The sequence below is a fragment of the Tamandua tetradactyla genome, chromosome 7 (assembly GCF_023851605.1).
Source record: "Tamandua tetradactyla isolate mTamTet1 chromosome 7, mTamTet1.pri, whole genome shotgun sequence".
In the NCBI taxonomy this organism is placed as follows: domain Eukaryota; kingdom Metazoa; phylum Chordata; class Mammalia; order Pilosa; family Myrmecophagidae; genus Tamandua; species Tamandua tetradactyla.
In genome coordinates, this window is record NC_135333.1 from 104,604,390 (window position 1) to 104,625,001 (window position 20,612).

At 35.6% G+C, this 20,612-nt stretch overlaps 1 protein-coding gene and 1 non-coding gene across 4 annotated transcripts in view; both read right to left on the bottom strand.

Moving 5' to 3' along the window:
* Positions 1-20,612, bottom strand: part of NELL2 (neural EGFL like 2) — a 531,530-nt gene that overhangs the window by 452,276 nt on the left and 58,642 nt on the right. The gene's annotated exons all lie outside the window — the stretch shown is intronic.
* Positions 12,171-12,241, bottom strand: TRNAG-ACC (transfer RNA glycine (anticodon ACC)). The gene has a single exon. It is a non-coding gene; the product is annotated as a tRNA-Gly (tRNA).

The following is a 20,612-nucleotide window of genomic DNA, read 5'->3' on the forward strand; positions in this document are numbered from 1 at the left end:
ATATGGGGGAAGAGTCATCCATAATAAATGTCAAATCTTAAGCCTTGTCATTTGCAGATATAAGGTCAAAATTACATTCCCCGCTGGTGTAGGAATTCTAAAATAAGAAATTAACAAGAAGCACCAGGATCTCCTAAAGAAGAAAATATAAAACTTCTGTGAAAGGGCCTTCCACAGCCTCTGGCACACAAGAGGAAAATTCCTATTGAGGATAAGATCACAATAAAATAATAATAATAACAAATTACATTAAAATACCTCCAAAAAAAAAAACACTGTGAACAAAGTTCCTTATGATATATATATATACATCATATGATATATATAAATATCACATATCTGCCTCTCTGTATGTGTAGATATAGAAATATGTATATATGTAAGGAGAAATATAAAAAACATGGCTACAAGAAACAGCAGATAAGATAGAGATGAAAACTAATGATAAAAGAATAGCTCTGTGTATATTACTAAGAAAGTAGCATGATTGATAAAAAGATGGAAAATATGAATAAAAGGTTGAGAAAATATGAACATTAGCATTAGAAGATCCAGCACACAGCTATTTGGAAATATGGAAAAAGAGACTAGAAGGAGACAGTGTTACAGTGAACATTTAAACAAATAAGAGCTGAAAGCTTTCAAGAATTAAAGAATGACATGAGGTTCTAATTCTGTGTGAGATGGAGTAATTATACTCCACTCTTTCTCTCTCACTGAACGATATAAAATCTGTACCAAATATATGGAGCAACTATTTTAGGACTCTGAAAATTAAATATTATCAAGCAAATTGGGGAAGTAGGTCATAACTTGAAATGCCACCAAACAAAGGGTGAGTGTTTCTAAAAAATACATTACATCCCAGGTGCAGACTGGCATCTGCGAGGTGCACACATGGGATAGATCCAAATAACACTAAAAAGATTTTAAAACATACCAAAAGAAGGCTAATCAGACCTCACAATTTGAATCCAACCTGGTCAATTGCCTGATTTAAAAAAAAAAAATTTCTTCATAGTAGACTCAGCATCTCATAACATATTAAAAATGTCAGGATTTAATCCAAAATTTTTTGGTATAAACACCAAGAAAACTTTAACTCACATGCAAAAAAAAAAAAAGATGATCAATAGGCCCAATACCAAGATAACACAAATGCTGGAATTATCTGACAAAGACTTTAAAGCATCTATTATAAAAATGCTCCAAGAGAAGACCCATCTCTCACACCCTATACAAAAGTTAACTCAAAATGGATCAAAGATCTAAACATTAGGTCTAAGACCATAAAACAGTTAGAGGAAAATGTTGGGAGATATCTTATGGATCTTACAACTGGAGGTGGTTTTATGGACCTTAAACCTAAAGCAAGAACACTGAAGAAGGAAATAAATAAATGGGAGCTTCTCAAAATTAAACACTTTTGTGCATCAGAGAACTTCATCAAGAAAGTAGAAAGACAGCCTACACAATGGGAGACAATATTTGGAAATGACATATCAGATAAGGGTCTAGTATCCAGAATTTACAAAGAGATTATTCAACTCAACAACAAAAAGACAGCCAACCCAATTACAAAATGGGAAAAAGACTTAAACAGACACCTACCAGAAGAAGAAATACGGATGGCCAAGAGGCACATGAAGAGATGCTCAATGTCCCTGGCCATTAGAGAAATGCAAATCAAAACCACAATGAGATATCATCTCACACCCACCAGAATGGCCATTATCAACAAAACAGAAAATGACAAGTGCTGGAGAGGATGCGGAGAAAGAGGCACACTTATTCACTGTTGGTGGGAATGTCAAAGGGTGCAACCACTGTGGAAGGCAGTTTGGCGGTTCCTCAAAAAGCTGAATATAGAATTGCCATACGACCCAGCAATACCATTGCTAGGTATCTACTCAAAGGACTTAAGGGCAAAGACACAAACGGACATTTGCACACCAATGTTTATAGCAGCATTATTTACAATTGCAAAGAGATGGAAACAGCCAAAATCTCCATCAACAGAAGAGTGGCTAAACAAACTGTGGTATATACATACGATGGAATATTATGCAGCTTTAAGACAAGATAAACTTGTGAACCATGTAATAACATGGATGGACCTAGAGAATATTATGCTGAGTGAATCCAGCCAAAAACTAAAGGACAAATACTGTATGGTCCCACTGTTGTGAACGGACATTCGAGAATAAACTTGAAATATGTCATTGGTAACAGAGTTCAGCAGGAGTTAGAAACAGGGTAAGACAATGGGTAATTGAAGCTGAAGGGATACAGATTGTGCAACAGGACTAGATACAAAAACTCAAAAATGGACAGCACAATAATACCTAATTGTAAAGTAATCATGTTAAAATACTGAATGAAGCTGCATCTGAGCTATAGGGTTTTTTTTTGTTTTTGTTTGCTTGTTGGTTTGTTTGTTGTTGTTGTTTTTTACTATTACTACTACTTTTATTTCTTTTCTTTATATTAACATTTTATAGCTTTTTCTGTTGTGTTGCTAGTTCCTCTAAACTGATGCAAATGTACTAAGAAACAATGATCATGCATCTATGTGATGATGTTAAGAATTACTGAGTGCATATGTAGAATGGTATGATTTCTAAATGTTGTGTTAATTTCTTTTTTTTCTTTCCGTTAATAAAAAAAAAAAAAAAAAAAAAAAAAAAAAAATGCTCCAAGAAATAAGGGCAAACACTTTTGAAACAAATGAAAAGATGGACCATATCAGCAAAGAAACAGTATATACAATAAGTATCAAGTGGAAATTTTAGAACTGGAAAATACAATATTTGAATTAAAATTCATTAGAATGAGCTTAATAGCAGGATGGGAATAATAGAGGAAGGTGTCAGTGACCTTGAATATAAATTAATGCAAACAACGCAATCTGAACAACATAGGGAATAATTTAAAAAGAAAATGAATACAGTCCCCATGAATTTTCAGGTCAAAACTAAAAGAGCCAGAGGGTGCAAGGGTAGTTCAGAGGTTAAATGCCTGCCTTACATGTGGGAGATTCAGGTTCGATTCCAAGACCATGTACCCAAAAGAAAAAAAAACCTAAAAGAGCCAGCATGTTGTCAGAATCCAAAAAGAAAAGGAGAAAGAATTCAATACAGAAAAATTATTTTGGGAGTAATAGCTGAAAAATTCCCAAGTTTGTCAAAAGACATAAATGAAACTCAACGAACCACAAGATAGATAAATCCAAATGAATGCATTACCAGGTACATTATAGTCAAACTGTTGATAACAACAGAAAACAAAACTAACGACAAAAACTTTGAAAGCAGCAAAGAAAACTGACACATTATGTACAGGGGAGTAATAATTTGAATGAATGTGGACCTCTCATGAGAAACTTTGAGGTGAGGCAAGATGAAGTGAAAGAACATCTTTTAAAGTGTTCTGAGCAAAGAATTGTCATCCCCTAATTTTATATGCAGGGAAAATATCCTATAGGAATGAAGATGAAAGAAAAATATTCTCAGATGAAGAAAACCTAAGCGAGTTCGTTGTCAGCAAACCTAGTTTGAAAGAGTTGCTAAAGGAAGTTCTTTAGACAGAAGAGAGATGATACCAGAAAGACAACTGTAAAATGAGGAATGAAGGAAGAACAATATAAATAATAAATATCTGAATAAATGTAATAGACTATTCGTCTATTGAGTTCTGTAAAATATGTTTGATAGTCGTATCAGTTTTCAACTATCAGCTTACAAATCACCAATATATTTGACAGTTATATCAGTTTTCTAACTATGTTTACAAAAAAAATCACAAACTTCATGGCTTACAAACAACACAAATTTAGGATCTTACAATTTCATCTGTGAAAAGTCTGACACTAGTCTCACAAGGTTAAGATCGAAGTGTTGACAAGACACTCTTCCATTCAGGAGGGTTTTGGGGAGAATCCATTTCCTAACCTTTCCAGCTTCTGGAAAGGGCACCTGCATTGATTGGTTCATAGTCCCTTTCTCTTCAAAGCCAGCAATAGTAGGCCAAGTCTTTCACTGTTGTCTCTCTGGTTTTCTGACTTTTGAAGACTAATGTGATTAGATTTGACCCATTTAAATAATACAGGATAATCTCTACATCTCAAGTTCCTCAACTTTTATCACTCTGTGAAGTCTTTTTTGCCATATAAGTTAACATATTCAAAGGAAATAGGAATTAGTGCATGAACCTGTTTGGGGGCCATTATTATGCCAACCACAATTCAAAGTAAAAATTTTAATATTGTCTAAGGAGAGTGTCAATGTACATAGAAGTAATACATAAAGCGACTACAATATAAAAGGGTGAGAACAAAGGGAAATATATGGTGGTAAGACTTCTACATTTCAATCAACGTGGGGAAATATGGACTCTAAGTAGACAGTGAAAAGTTAAGTAATATATATTGTATTCCCTAGAACACTAATTTTAAAAGCTATACAAAGAGATTTTTTTAATTTTTTAATTTTTTTATTTAAGAAAATAAAAATACACTTAGAACCACCAAAAACAGATATCTTAGTAGGATTAACCACAGGTATATTCATATAAAGTATCCATATAATCATCATAAAACCTGTGTTTGCACAGTGTTTCATAAACCACTTTAAAATTTAAGGCAACAAGGAAAAAATCTACAAATTTAGATAGCAAAGTTCTTAAATTCTAAATATTAAACACTATCTTAGATACCATTTAATCATTTGTCAAAAACGTGAAATGTTCTCAAAATATCAAGTAGAAAGTTCTTACAAATACATGTATTGCTATAGTAATGTCCTATGTTACTAAATATTTTATAGGAAAATACAAATATTTTTACAATTAGCATATGAAAATCTTAACTACCTAAAATGGGTATCTTAATTAGCTTATCCATAGGCATATTTTTAAAAAAATCTAAGTAATGATCATAAAGCCTGTTTGTACAATATGTTTCATAAACCAAGTTAAAATTAAAGCAAGGATGGGTGGGCGATGTGATAGTGGCTCAGTGGCAGAATTTTTGCCTGCCATGCCGGAGACCCAGGTTCGATTCCTGGTGCCTAACCATGTTAAAAAAAAAAAAAAATTAAAGAAAGGAAGGAAAAAAAAATCTATAGATAAAAATATCACAGTTCTTAAATTCTAAGTATTTAACACTATCTTAATTACCATTTGATTAAACTATCCAAACAGTGTGCATTCTCAAAATATCAAGAAAAAGTTATTCAAATATCAACTTTGCTTGAGCTATATATATGTGCTTCAGCACATATATATATATATATGTGGTGGCAAGGCTTTGTGTGTGTGTGTATATATATATATATATATACACACACAAAGAAAAAAGCAATAATTTTCAAAGCACACGTCAACAAGCAACCTCAGAACAGGTCCCATTTTTCCTTCTAGCTGCTCCAAAACACTGGCAGCTTTATCAGAGTCATAATAACAGAATCATACAGCGCTGTCCTTTTGTGTTCCAGTTATTTAACTCAGCATTATGTCCTCAAGGTTCATCCATGTTGTCATATGTTTTGGGACATTAATTCATCTAACTGCTGGATAATATTCCGTCAAATGCATAAACCATAATTTTTTATCCACTCGTCTGTTGATTGGCACCTGGATTGTTTCCATCTCTTGGCAATTGTGAACAGTGCCACTATGAACATTGGTGTACAAATATCTGTTTGTGTCATTGCCCTTAGCTCTTCTGTATATATATGGAGTATTGGTATTGCTGGGTCATAGGGCAACTCAATATTTAGTTTTCTGAGGAATCGCCAAACTGACTTCTACAGTGGTCGAAACATTTTACATTCCCACCAACAGTGAATAAATGTTCCAATTTCTCCACATCCTCTCCAACATTCATAGTTTCCTGTTTGTTTAATAGCAGCTATTCTAATAGATGTGAGGTGATATCTATTGTCATCTTAATTTGCATTTCCCTTGTAGCCAATAAAGATGGGCACTCTTCATGTGCTTTTTAGCTGTATTTATTTTCTCTTAAGAAAAGTGCCTATTCATTTCCTTTGCCCATTTTATAATTGCGTTATTTGTTCTTTTGTTGTTGAACTATATAATTTCTTTATATACACAGGATAGCGAGCCTTTATCCAATATGGTTTCCGAATATCTTCTCCCATTGAGTTGGCTGCCTCTTCACGTTTTTAACAAAGTCAATTGAGGCTCAGAAGCTCTTGATCTTAAGGAGTTCCCAGTTGTCTGTTTTTGATTTTGGTGTTAAGTTTAAGAAGCTACCTCCTATTACTAAATCTTGAAGGTGTTTCAATATATATGTATTTTTTTTCATGGGCAGGCACTGGGAATCTGGGCTGGTTTGAAAGGATGTATGTCCCCTAGAAAAGCCATGTTTTAATCAAAATCCCATTTTGTAAAGGCAGAATAATTAATACTGTGTGTTTGAATCTGTAATTAGATCATCTCCGTAAAGATGTGATTTAATCAAGAGTGATCGTTAAACTGGATTAGGTAATGACAAGTCTCCACCCATTTGGGTGGGTCTTGATAAGCTTCTGGAGTCCTATAAAAGAGGAAACATTTTGGAGAATGAAAGAGATTTGGAGAGAGCAGAGAATGCTGCAGCACCACGAAGCAGAGAGTCCATTAGCCAGTGACCTTTGGAGATGAAGAAGGAAAACGCCTTCCAGGGAGCTTCGTGAAACTGGAAGCCAGGAAAGAAGAGGGTAGTAGATTATGCTGTTTGCCATGTGTGCTTCCAGGTGAGAGAGGAACCCTGACCATGTTCACCATGTGCCTTTCCAGATGACTGTGCTCGCCATATGCCCTTCCACTTGAGAGAGAAACCCTGAACTTCATCGGCCTTCTTGAACCAAGGTATCTTTCCTTGGATGCCTTAGATTGACATTTCTATAGTCTTGTTTTAATTGGAACATTTTAGAACTGTAATCTAGCAACCTATTAAATTTCCCTTTTTAAAAGCCATTCTGTTTCTGGTATATTGCATTCCAGCAGCTAGCAAACTAGAACAGAATCAAACCCAGGTCTCTGGCAAAGCAGGCGAGAACTCTACCACTGAGCCACCATTTCCTGCCCCCTACATTTTTTCTAGAAATTTTATGGTACTGGTTCTTACATTTAGGTCTTTGATCCATCTTGAATTAATTTTTGTATAGGATGTAAGGTAAGCGTCCATGTTCATTCTTTTGGCTATTGAAATCCAGTACTCCCAAGCCCATTTATTGAAAGACTATTCTTTTGTTCCAATTCAGTGGATTTGAGGGCCTTATCAAAGATCAAATCCATAAATTTGGTGGTCAATCTCTGCTCTCTCAATTCTATTCCACTAGTCAGTGCTTCTATCTTTGTGCTAGTACCATGTTGTTCTGACCACTGTGGCTTTATAGTAAGCTTTAAAGTTAGAAAGTGATAGACCTCCCAGTTCACTCTTCATTTTTAGAATATCTTAACCTATTCAGGGTCTCTTTCCCTTCCATATACATTTGATAATCAACTTTTCCAAGTCTTCAAAGTAGGTTGTTGGGATTTTTATTGGTATTGTATTTAATCTGTAGATCAGTTTGGATAGAATTGATATTTTGATAATTCAATCTTCCTATCCATGAGCATAGAATACCTTTCCATCTATGTAGGTCATTTTTTCCTTCTTTTAGAAATTTTTTGTAATTTTCTGTGTATAAGTTCTTGACATCCCTGGTTAGGCTTATTCCTAGACACCTAATTCTTCTGGTTGCTATTTTGAATGGAATTTTTTCCTTAGTTGTCAACTCACATAGGTCGTTGGCTGTGCATAGAAACATTACTGACTTTTCTCATTCATCTTGTATCCTGCCACCTTTCTGAATTTGTTTATTAGTGCAAGTAGGTTTGCTGTAGATTTCATAAGATTTTCTAAGTATAGGATCATGTCATTGGCAAATAATGAAAGTTTTACTTTTTCCTTTCCTATTTGGATGCCTTTTATTTCTTTCTCCTATCTAATTGCTCCAGCTAGTACCTCTAATACAATGTTGAATAATAGTGGTGACAATGGGCATCCTTATCTTGTCCCTGATCTGAATGGGAAAGATTTCAATTTCTCACCAGTAAGTATGATACTGGTATGGATTTTTCGTATATGCCCTTTATGATATTTAGAAAGTTTCCTTCAATACCTAACTTTTCAAGTGTTTTTATCAGGAAATGATGCTGGATTTTGTTGAATGATTTTTCAGCATCTCTTGATATGATCATGTGATTTTTCCCTTTCAATTTGTTAATGTGCTGCATTACATTGATTGATTTTCTTATGTTGAACCACCCTTGTATTGCTGGTATGAATCCCATTTGATCATGATGTGTAATTCTTTTAATGTGGTGTTGGATATGATTTGTTAGTATTTTGTTAAGACTTTTTGCATCTATGTTGACTAGGATATTGGTCTGTAGTTTCCTTTTCTTGTATCATATTTATCTGATTTTAGTATTAAGGTGATGTCAGCTTCATAAAACGAGTTAGATAGCATTCCTTTTCCTTCAATATTTGGAAGAATTTGAGAAGGATTGCTGTTAGTTCTTTTTGAAATGTTTGATAAAATTCACAAAGAGATATATTTTAAAACAATAAATGAAATAAATTTGAATACTAAGAAATGTTCTGATAACTTGAAAAAAGCACGAAAAGGGAAAGAAAGGAATGAAAACAAGAAGTAATAAAAAGGAAGGAAATAATAGAATGGTAAACCAAATCTAAACATACCAATAATTAGTTTAAATATAAATGGTCTAAATACAACAATGAAAAAAGACTGATTGGCAGAATACATTTAAAAAGTTAAATAAAACACATATATAAACAAAAAAACATATAATGAAGCAGGTTAAAGGTAAAACAATTTTTAAAAGGTATAATATGAAAACATGAATCAAAAGAAATCTGGACTGGCTATATTAAAATAGAAAAATTTTTAAATAGAAATAGAATAAATAAAATAGAAAAGAAAATTTCCAGGAATAAATAGGACATTACATACTAATAAAAGGGTTAATTTACAAGTAAGACATAATAATCATATATGTGTATGCACTTAACAACAGAGCTACAAAATATGTGAAACAAAAACTGACAAACTAAGGGAAGAAATAGACAAATCCACAAACAGTTGGAAATTTCCACATTCCTCTGTCAAAACCAACAGAACTAGCAGAAATTTCTATTCCCAGATGGTCTCACTGCCAAATTCCACCAAATGGAATGCAAAATTTTGGAGATGCAAAATCCTCAACAAAATATACATATATATTATGTTACTTTATATGTATATTAATTCAAATGTATATAAATTAAATTTTTATATATATGAACCCCCTTCTTTATAATTAATATTTCTAAATATACATATATAATTTATAAATATATAAATACATATAAATGAACAAGGGGCCATCCCAGGAATTCAAGGTTAGTTCAATATTTGAAAATCAATCAAATAATCCACCATATTTATAGCCTAAAGAAAAACCATGGTATCATACACATTGATATGAGAGACGTGCTTGACAAAATCAACAGCCTTTCATGAAAAATAAATAAATAAATAAATAATTCACTACAAAGTAAAAAGGAAAAGGGACCTTCCTCTACCTCGTAAAGCTCATCTAAAAACATATCCTGCATCTAGCAAGGCAACATAATATTGAAGGTTGCAGTCAATATGAAAAGAAAGGAAATAAAAGTCATTTAGATTGTAAAGGAAAAAAGAAAACTGTCTTTTTTTTTTTACCTCAGATGATATGAGCATCTGCATTTTAAAAAGTCCCAAAGTATCTATGAAAAAAATTACTAGAACTAATAAGTGAGCTTAGCAAACCTGCAGGATACAAGTTTTGATATACAGAAATAAAGGTATTTCCACATGCTAGTGAGGAATAACTGGAAATAAAGCCAAAACAATGCCATTCATAATAGCATTAAAAAATAGGAAATATTTATGGAAGAATTTAGCAAAATGTAAGCAAGATTTTACACTGAAAACTATAAAATATTGCTTAATAAAATTAAAGAGATGTAAATAAATAGAAAGATTTACCATGATTATGGGTGCTCTAGTTTGCTAGGTGCTGGAATGCAATATACCAGAAATAGAATGGCTTTTCAAAAGGGGAATTTAATAAGTTACTAGTTTACAGTTCTAAGACTGACATAATATCCCAATTAAAACAAGTCTATGGAAATGTCCAGTTTAAGGCACCAGGGAAAGATACCTTGGTTCAAGAAGGCTGATGAGGTTCAGGGTTTCTCAAATGGAAAGGTACATGTGGACATGGTCAGGGGTTCTCTCTTATCTGGAAAGGCGCGTGGTGAACGTGGCATTGTGTGTTAGCTTTTTCTCCTGGTTTCCTGTCTCATGAAGCTGCCCGGGAGGTATTTTCCTTCTTCATCTTCAAAGGTTGCTGCTAGCTGGTGACTCTCTGCTTCTTATGGCTATGCCGTTCTCTGCTCTCTCAGAATCTCTTGGCTTTCTGTCTTGTAGTTCTCTAGCTTTTTCCAAAGTGCTTCTTCTTTTAAAGATTCCAGTAAATCCAATCAATACCCACCTGGAATGGGTGGAGACACATCTCCACCTATCAAGTTTAATACCCACACTGATTGAGTCACATTTCCATGGAGATAAGTTAAAGTCTCCAACATATAGTACTGAATAGGGATTAGAAGAAACCATTGCTCCCACAAGGTTGATTAGAATTAAAGCATGGCTTTTCTAGGGTACATAAAACTTTTCAAACAGGCACAATAGGTAAGGAGACTTATTATTAAGGTATCAATTATCCACATATTGATCACAAGATCCCACCCAGTGATTTTGTAACAATTGATTTACTGATTCTAAAATTAATATGGAAAAGCAAAGGAAACAGAAAATCTGAAAAAGAATAAAATTAAAGGAAAAGAAACAAAGGGAAGAAGGAAGGGAGGGAAGCAGGGAGGGAGGAAAAAAGGAAGGCTTCCAGCACTTGTTCAAAAATTAACCTGACATGGACCATAAATTTAAGTGTAAATTATAAAACTTCTAAAAGAAAACAGATATAAAATTCTATGTGACTTGGGTTAAGTAAAGATTTCTTAGGAAGGACACAAAATGCACAAACATTAAAGGGAAACACTATAAATTGCATTTCATTAAAATTTTAAAGCATCTAGGTCTTTGAAAGACATCATAAAGAAACTAAGACAAGCCACAAAATTGGAGAAAATATTTGCAAAATATATCTGGACTTCTGGGAAGATGACAGGCTGGAGTGAATTGAATTCACCCCTGCTCTAAGGTACAGGATAGGGGATGGAGAGAGAATGACCAGAACTGCTGTTCCGGGTGGTGAGTGACCAAAGACAGTTTTTAGTGTTTCTTGTGGAGGGGAGAGGTTGGGGATTGAGACAGTGAGAGCAAGGTGACTCTGTTCATCTGTGACCCCCACTAGAGGAGTACAGTGGAGCATGCAGAAGTGTGAATCCAAGGGAACTGACCATTCCTCCACTCCAATCTGTCCCACCTGCTGGCTGGAGATAGCTCCCTGAGCAGCTCAGAAGTCAGAGGAGCCCACAGGGAGCCTAGAGGTGAGCCTAGCTGTCCACCATGAATAGCTGCATCCCTAGATGCTAGGAGTAGTTGCCCAGCTGGGCACAGTGAGTGGCTGTCCCATTGGGCACAGTGAGCAGCAGATCCCTTGGGCACTGGGTGCTGCAGATTGGCTGTTCCTTCAGGTGTGTGATTGGCTCCCCCATCCCAGGCACCAGGACCAGCCATCCTGCCACCATGTGCCAGGACCAGCACCCCCTCCCCACAATGTATGCCATCTTCCTGGCCAGCTATTGAAGGCAGGAAGGGGCAGGATTGAAGGGAGGAGGTGCCTCAGGTTCACCACCTGCTGGAAAGAAGCAGGAAGTGTAGTCTGGCAAACTCCCTATCTGTGTAGGCTTTATAAAAATATATATTTTTTCCATATATTTTAATTATTAGTATTGTAATTATTTTATTTAAATATATATTTATTTTTATTTGTTTTTTATTTTTAAAATGTTCTCTCCCTTCTTCGGGTGTTTCCTTTTAACTTTGGGACCTACTACAGTTGGGGTATATCTTTCCATATTATTTTATTTTATTTTATTTTTTCTTGGGTGCATGAGCTGGGAATCAAGCCCAGGTCTCCTGCATGGTGGGCAGGTGTTCTGCCACTGAACTACCCGTGCACAACTGCTTAACTTATAATAGACCCTTAAGCAGACCTGTACCTCCTACATGAGATCTGAGCTTTGGTATCAAGGAGGATTACTGACAAACCAAATGCTAAAGGGAACCTCCAAAGCAAAACCAAATTAGTTCAAGGGAAGGAAATCAACTTGCAGAATAACATTATTAAGATAATCAAATGTCCCAAACACAACAGAAAATCACAGAGTCTGAGAATCCAAGCAGAAATTTCCCAGCCAAATGACCAAATCAAAATACAGAAGAGACAGAATACAAAACAACTACTCAAAGATATTTATAAAGAAATAAAATATATCAGGAAGACACTAGAAGAGCATAAAGAAGGATTTTAACTATTAAATAGCAAAATGGCAGGTCTTACAGAGACGAAGGATACAATAGGCAAATTAGAAATATACGAGAGACACAACTGCAGATACGAGAGACACAACTGCAGATTCAAAGAAGCAGAAAAAAAATAAGTGAGCAGAAAACAGAACTATTGAACTAGAGCATACAAAAGAACACACAGCAAGAAAGATGGAAAAAATAGAACTGGATCTTAGGGAACTGATTTTGACAAGGGTTTCAAGAACATTAACTGGAGAAAGCACAGCCTTTTTGACAAATAGTGGTGGGAAAACTGGATATCCACTTGCTGGATCACTACCTCACAAAAATGAACTCTAAATGGATTGCAGACCTAAACATAAGAGCAAAATGTTTATTTATAAATATTTAAACTTTATAAACAATAAAATTCTTAGAAGAAAACATAAGGGGGAACTTTCATAACCTGAGATATAGCAGTGATTTCTTAGATATAAAACCAAAAGCACCTGTAACAAAAGAAAAAAGAGATAAAATTGACTTTGTCAAAATTAAAGACTTTTGTGCATCAGAAGACACTATCAAAAATGTAAAAAGCCTACAGAATGGAAGAAAATAATTTGAAACATATTTGATAAGAGTTTAATATCCTGAATATATAAAGATATACAACTCAACAATAAAGACAACCCAATTCAAAAATGGACAACAAATGACAAAGCTAGCCTACTTATAATTATGCCTAAGAGTCACCCCCAGAGAACCTCTTTTTTTGCTCAGATGTGGCCTCTCTCTCTAAGCCAAACTCTGCAAATAAATTTCCTACCTTCCCCACTACATTGGTCATGACTCCTAGGGACGGACCTGACCCTGGCACCATGGGATTCAGACTGCCTTCTTGACCAAAAGGGGGGAAAGCAATGAAACAAAATAAAGTTTCAGTGGCTAAGAGATTTCAAATAGGGTCAAGAGGTCATTCTAGAGGTTACTCTTATGCATGTTGCAGCCAGATATTGCAAATTACCACAGTATGGCAAGCCTCAACAAACAGTATTCCTAAAATCCATGAAGAATAGCCTGAGCTCTAGGAGTCTATAAAATTTACTTAGTAAGTTTACTTTTCAAAAACTTAAGGCCTCCAGATTGTTCCTATGCCAGATAAGACCTGAAATGCAGAGATACCAGTCTCTTTAAGAACATCAACCAGTTTCATTCCTCTACCTCATAATGTTGACCCCCCCTATATAATGAGTCAGTGGTTCACAATCATTTGTTAAACCCTAACTTCTAAGTTACAAGTTCTCCCTCTCATTTGATCACTCTCTCAATCTTCAGAGATATCTGGGCAATGACCATTATATCTTCTTTGTGCTGAAAAGGGGATCAACATTATGGGGTAGAAAATTAAACAGATGGCTATATTTAAAATAAAAACAGACTAATAAGTGCTGACAAGGATGTGGAGAATAGAAAAATAATATTACCACATGATCTGGCAATCTTACTTCTCGGCATATATACAAAATAATTGAAAGTATGGACTTAAACAGGTATTTGTACACCAATGTTCATAGCAGCATTATTCACAATAGCCAAAAGAGGAAGGAATCCAAATGTCCATCATCAGAATGGGCAAATGAAACGTAATATATATTACAATGGAATACTATTCAGCTATAAAAAAGAATAAAGTTCTGATACATGTTACAACATGGATGACTGAAAGACATCACGTTGAATAAAATAAGCCAGACCAACAAAAGGCAAATAGTCTATGCTTATATGAAACACTGAGAAGAAGCAAACTTCAGAGGCAGATGGTAGTTTATAGGATAAAGGGCAGAGGGAAGGGAGGGGTAAGAGAGTTACAGCTTAATGGGTGAAAAGTTACTGTTGAGGTGATGAAAAAGTTAGAGTAATGGACATTGATGATGCCAGCATAATATTGTGAATGTAATTAATACTACTTAACTGTACACTTGGGAATATAGTTAAATGGGAAATTCCGAGTTGTATATTTGTTACTACAATGAAAAGTTTTTTAAAAAAAAAAAAATCAGTCTGTAGGAATAAGCAAAGTAAAGAGCACTGAATATGTGAATAAGTTTAACTAAATAGCACTGTTAAGTAGTGAGCTTTGTTGGTTAAAAAAAAAAATAGTGTTCTAAGCACAGGATTTACTGGCTTATCAAATGTTATCAGTCTTGAAGAGCCATGAGTCATCACCTTAAATGCTCATCCCACCATGCAGCCCTTATTTTTAACTGCTAATAGGCAAACATAAAGAGATTCTTCCTTTGCCAATACATTGTAGTCCTAAGTGTTCATCTGGATAGAATGAAGACTCCACATTGACTTGGTTCTCTGTCTTCTGACCTTGTTTAAGGGTATGCTACTAAAAGACAGGAATTTGCTTAGTAACCTTATAAGAAGTGTAACCGTCCTCTGAATGGCCAAAGGCCAGACTATTCCTAGTGATATCCAAAAAACAGCTTTACTTATGTCAGATTTCCCCCTTTATCCTGTACACTTAACACCAGAAATGGTAAACATAGAAATTATTTTAAAATTCAATTTTCAAATGAAGATTTTTATTTGATTCTGCCTCTGCTATTGCCAAAAATAATTCTCCTGTTCTACAGCTATAAGTAGCTCAAACTACAAAGAAAGTTTATTAAATCTAAGCCTTGTAACTGAGAAACAGGATATTAAAGGATGATTTTGATTACTGAATCAATATATAGATATTCCTTTTTGCTTTCTGGTATATTAGAGTAGATAGAGGAAAATTCCTGAAATCCCTAAATTGTAATTCAGCTGCCTTTATCTCTGATAGTGATTGCATAGACCTCATCTTCTGCCCCTATGATCGTAAAAACCTTGTGACTAACCTTCATTTGTACCAAGTTATCCAGTTTTTCAACTTCAGAGTCTTGGAATCACTAAAGCTAGCCCCTAATGTTTACTAATAAAGGGTTTTGGGTCAGCCCAGAGCCCATCCCAAATCAAAAGTTTTCTTTATAAGGGAAACTGGATCTAACCAAAATGGGTGTGCCTGACATGCACAGCAGTTTAGACTTTAGCCTACAAGTCACCTATACCTCATTCCACCATTCTCTTTCAAAGGTTCTGTGACTAAGCATATAATCAATTTGCTCAATAATTAGATCACCTCTAAGTGCATCATCTGGGGCCATGGTGCTCATTATCCTAAACCCTGTCCATCTTTCTCTCTAATAAAATTATCAGAATTACTGCAGTTCAGGGAGACAGATTTTGGACCTCTAGGCCATCTGCTCTCTTACTACACACCTAATAAAAAACTCTTTCTCTCTTTAAAACCCTGGTGTCTCAGGAATTGCTTATTGAGCACATCATGCAGAAGAATCCATGATCTTTGTCTGGTAAAAGCCTCAAGACACAATAACTCAAAATCTTTCCTGACTGGCCACACAATTTGGGCCAATATCTCTAGAAGTTTCTTTTGGATGAAAATGTAGTTGCCAAGCAGAAATACCAGACCAGGTATCTGAACTGCATAGCTTGAGAATAAGGATAAGATTTTAGCATTCATAGAAGCTAGCAGGGACCCAGATTGAGCCTTCACTCAGCCAGTGTCTATTCACACATATCACCTATCTTCCAACAGGAAGAAATATCCCAAGAGTTCAGTCACCCTGCCAGGGCCAGATTCTATCTCCAGCTTCATAATCTTGGCCAAAGGCTGGAGCCAGGAATGCAAACAGAAAGACAAAGTTGCTGATGAGCAAGTAAATAAACGTTAGTGGTCAAGGGGCTTTCCATTCACCTTTATCCTTTCCTTATGCAGTCTGTCAATATTCATAGCACTAAGTAAAGGAGTTGTTGGGAAGACTGGCCATTCTTATCATCATGTAATAGGAAAGGTGGCAAAGTTCTCATTTTTCAGTGAAGTCAAATAATTTGCAAGTAATTAATTTTAGATATAACACTTGAGCCTGATTCTCATAATATTCATGTACTCAACAGATAGTTATGGAGGTATCACTTTATGATGAGCACTATGCCTCCAGCCTTAGATCAGGAGATTTCAAACTAGGCCCCTACAACTAAAGAATCCTTCTGAAGAGCCACAGATTAATAATTAAATAATAATAATAACAATAATAAAGGCTATCTATAGATCTTTCAAGAAAATGATGCACCATTATTATGGCCTTTCCTGATCACCTACAAGAGGGTTGTTTACACCCCACCTGTACCTCTCTGAAAAAATCTCTCATTCTCTATCTCCACTACTGGTATCCTGGCTATTCCATGAACATTTCAACCATGTGGCTGCTCAGGCATTTTGACCTATCAGCTTTTTCTGTTTGGAGTGCTTTTCTTCCACAAGGTCATGTGGCTTGCTTCCACACCTCTTTAAAATGTCACTTTCAACTACAGTGGGATAGATATAGTTTCAGAGGTGAGATAAGATGGCTGCACAATGAGGTGTAGAATTTAGTTTGTTCTCCAGCTAGGAAATAACCAGAAACTGTATGGAACAAATGCTGGAGGGGACATCAGTGACCGGACACACAGCAGACACCAGTTTGGAATGGGTGAAACAGCTGAGATCCCACACAGAACTATAAGTCTCCCAAGCCATGGAGGCCAGTACCTCTCCAACACAGGTATGGCAGGCTAGTTCCCTGAGGGGAAAAGAAACAGATTTTAAACAAGCAAAGGCTTAGCTCAACCAAGCTCCAATTGTGGAATTAATTAACAGATGATGACTACTGTAAACAGGTCCTGAGCAGAAATAAACCCAGAATAAACACTAAAGGAACCAAAATTTTTCACTCCAGAAGAGAAGATTCAGGGCTGAAGGAAAAATAAACAAAAACAAGAGGAATCCAGCAACACATTAAAAGAATTATACATCATGACCAAGTAGGATTCATCCCAGGTATGCAAGGATGGTTCAACATAAGAAAATCAATTAATGTAATACACCATATCAACAAATCAAAGCAGAAAAATCACATGATCATCTCAATTGATGCAGAGAAGGCATTTGACAAGATTCAACATCCTTTCCTGTTGAAAACACTTCAAAAGATAGGAACACAAGGGAACTTCCTTAAAATGATAAAGGGAATATATGAAAAACCCACAGCTAATATGATCCTCAATGGGGAAAAATTGAAAACTTTCCCCCTAAGATCAGGAACAAGACAAGGATGTCCACTATTACCACTGTTATTCAACATCGTGTTGGAAGTTCTAGCCAGAGCAATTAGACAAGAAAAAGAAATACAAGGCATCAAAATTGGAAAGGAAGAAGTAAAACTATCACTGTTTGCAGACGATATGATACTATACGTCGAAAACCCTGAAAAATCCACAGCAAAACTACTACAGCTAATAAACGAGTACAGCAAAGTAGCAGGTTACAAGATCAACATTCAAAAACCTGTAGTGTTTCTATACACTAGCAATGAACAAGCTGAGGGGGAAATCAAGAAACAAATTCCATTTACAATTGCAACTAAAAGAATAAAATACTTAGGAATAAATTTAACTAAAGAGACAAAAGACCTATACAAAGAAAACTACAAGAAACTGTTAAAAGAAATCAGAGAAGACCTAAATAGATGGAAGGGCATACCATGTTCATGGATTGGAAGACTAAATATAGTTAAGATGTCAATTCTACCTAAATTGATTTACAGATTCAACGCAGTACCAATCAAAATCCCAACAACTTACTTTTCAGAAATAGAAAAACCAGTAAGCAAATTTATCTGGAAGGGCAGGGTGCCCCGAATTGCTAAAAGTATCTTGAGGGGAAAAAATGAAGCTAGAGCTCTCATGCTGCCTGACTTTAAGGCATATTATGAAGACACAGTGGTCAAAACAGCATGGTATTGGCATAAAGATAGATATATCGACCAATGGAACCGAATAGAGTGCTCAGATACAGACCCTCTCATCTATGGACATTTGATCTTTGATAAGGCAGTCAAGCCAACTCACCTGGGACAGAACAGTCTCTTCAACAAATGGTGCCTAGAGAACTGGATATCCATATGCAAAAGAATGAAAGAGGACCCGTATCTCACACCTTATACAAAAGTTAACTCAAAATGGATCAAAGATCTAAACATTAGGTCTAAGACCATAAAACAGAGGAAAATGTAAGGAGATATCTTATGAATCTTATAAGTGGAGGCGGGTTTATGGACCTTAAACCTAAAGCAAGAGCACTGAAGAAAGAAACAAGTAAATGGGAGCTCCTCAAAATTAAACATTTTTGTGCATCAAAGAACTTCATCAAGAAAGTAGAATGACAGCCTACACAATGGGAGACAATATTTGGAAACGACATATCAGATAAAGGTCTAGTATCCAGAATTTATAAAGAGATTGTTCAACTCAACAACAAAAAGACAGCCAATCCAATTACAAAATGGGAAAAAGACTTGAACAGACACCTCTCAGAAGAGGAAATACAAATGGCCAAAAGGCACATGAAGAGATGCTCAATGTCCCTGGCCATTAGAGAAATGCAAATCAAAACCACAATGAGATATCATCTCACACCCACCAGAATGGCCATTATCAACAAAACAGAAAATGACAAGTGCTGGAGAGGATGCGGAGAAAGAGGCACACTTATCCACTGTTGGTGGGAATGTCAAATGGTGCAACCACTGTGGAAGGCAGTTTGGCGGTTCCTCAAAAAGCTGAATATAGAATTGCCATACGACCCAGCAATACCATTGCTAGGTATCTACTCAGAGGACTTAAGGGCAAAGACACAAACGGACATTTGCACACCAATGTTTATAGCAGCATTATTTACAATTGCAAAGAGATGGAAACAGCCAAAATGTCCATCAACAGACGAGTGGCTAAACAAACTGTGGTATATACATACAATGGAATATTATGCAGCTCTAAGACAGAATAAACTTATGAAGTATGTAACAACATGGATGGACCTACAGAACATTACGCTGAGTGAGACTAGCCAAAAACTAAAGGACAAATACTGTATGGTCTCACTCATATGAACCAACATTAGTGAATAAACTTGGAATATGTCATTGGTAACAGAGACCATCAGGAGATAGAAATAGGGTAAGATAGTGGGTAATAGGAGCTGAAGGGATACGGACTGTGCAACAGGACTGGATACAAAAACTCAGATACTCTAAAACTTAAGTTCTGTGCTGTCAGAAATGGACAGCACAATACTACCTAACTGTAATGTAATTATGTTAAAACACTGAATGAAGATGCATGCGAGAATGATAGAGGGAGGAGGGCTGGGGACATAAATGAAATCAGAAAGAAAGATAGATGTTAAAGATCAAGATGGTATAATCTAGGAATGCCTAGAGTGTATAATAATAGTAAAATGTACAATGTACAAATTTTAAAAATGTTTTTGCATGAGGAAGAACAAAGGAATGCCATTATTGCAGGGTGCTGAAAATAGATGATAATTAATACTTTAAAATGTCACCTTATGTGTGAGACTAAAGCAAAAAATGTTTGTTACAAAATTTATATTTGACTAGAGCATTTCCTAATATAACTCATGTAGATAGTTTGATTGAATGTCATAAGTACTTGGAATCTCAGTTAGCACATGAGATGTTTTTGGTTTGTCCAGAGTGATCCCCCGATGAATCCCAGAGTGATTTGATCAGTGACTGGAAAAGTATTTGCAAGCCCCCTTCGGGCAATGCTGAGAGTGGGGAGAAATTCAACTTCCCCAAGTCGAATTCTTGATATTCTCACAAGCAGTGTGGGCAACTAAAGCTATAGGCTGAGCCCCCAGGCTTGCGGTTTGTTCATATGAAACTTAACCCCACAAAGGATAGGTCAAGTCTACTTAAAATTTAGGCCTAAGAGTCACCCCCAAGAGAGCCTCTTTTGTTGCTCAAATGTGGCCTCTCCCTCCAACCAACATGACGAGCAGTCTCACCACCCTCCCCCTCTCTGCGTGGGACATGTCTCGCAGGGGTGTGGACCTTCCTGGCAACGTGGGATAGAGATCTTGGAATG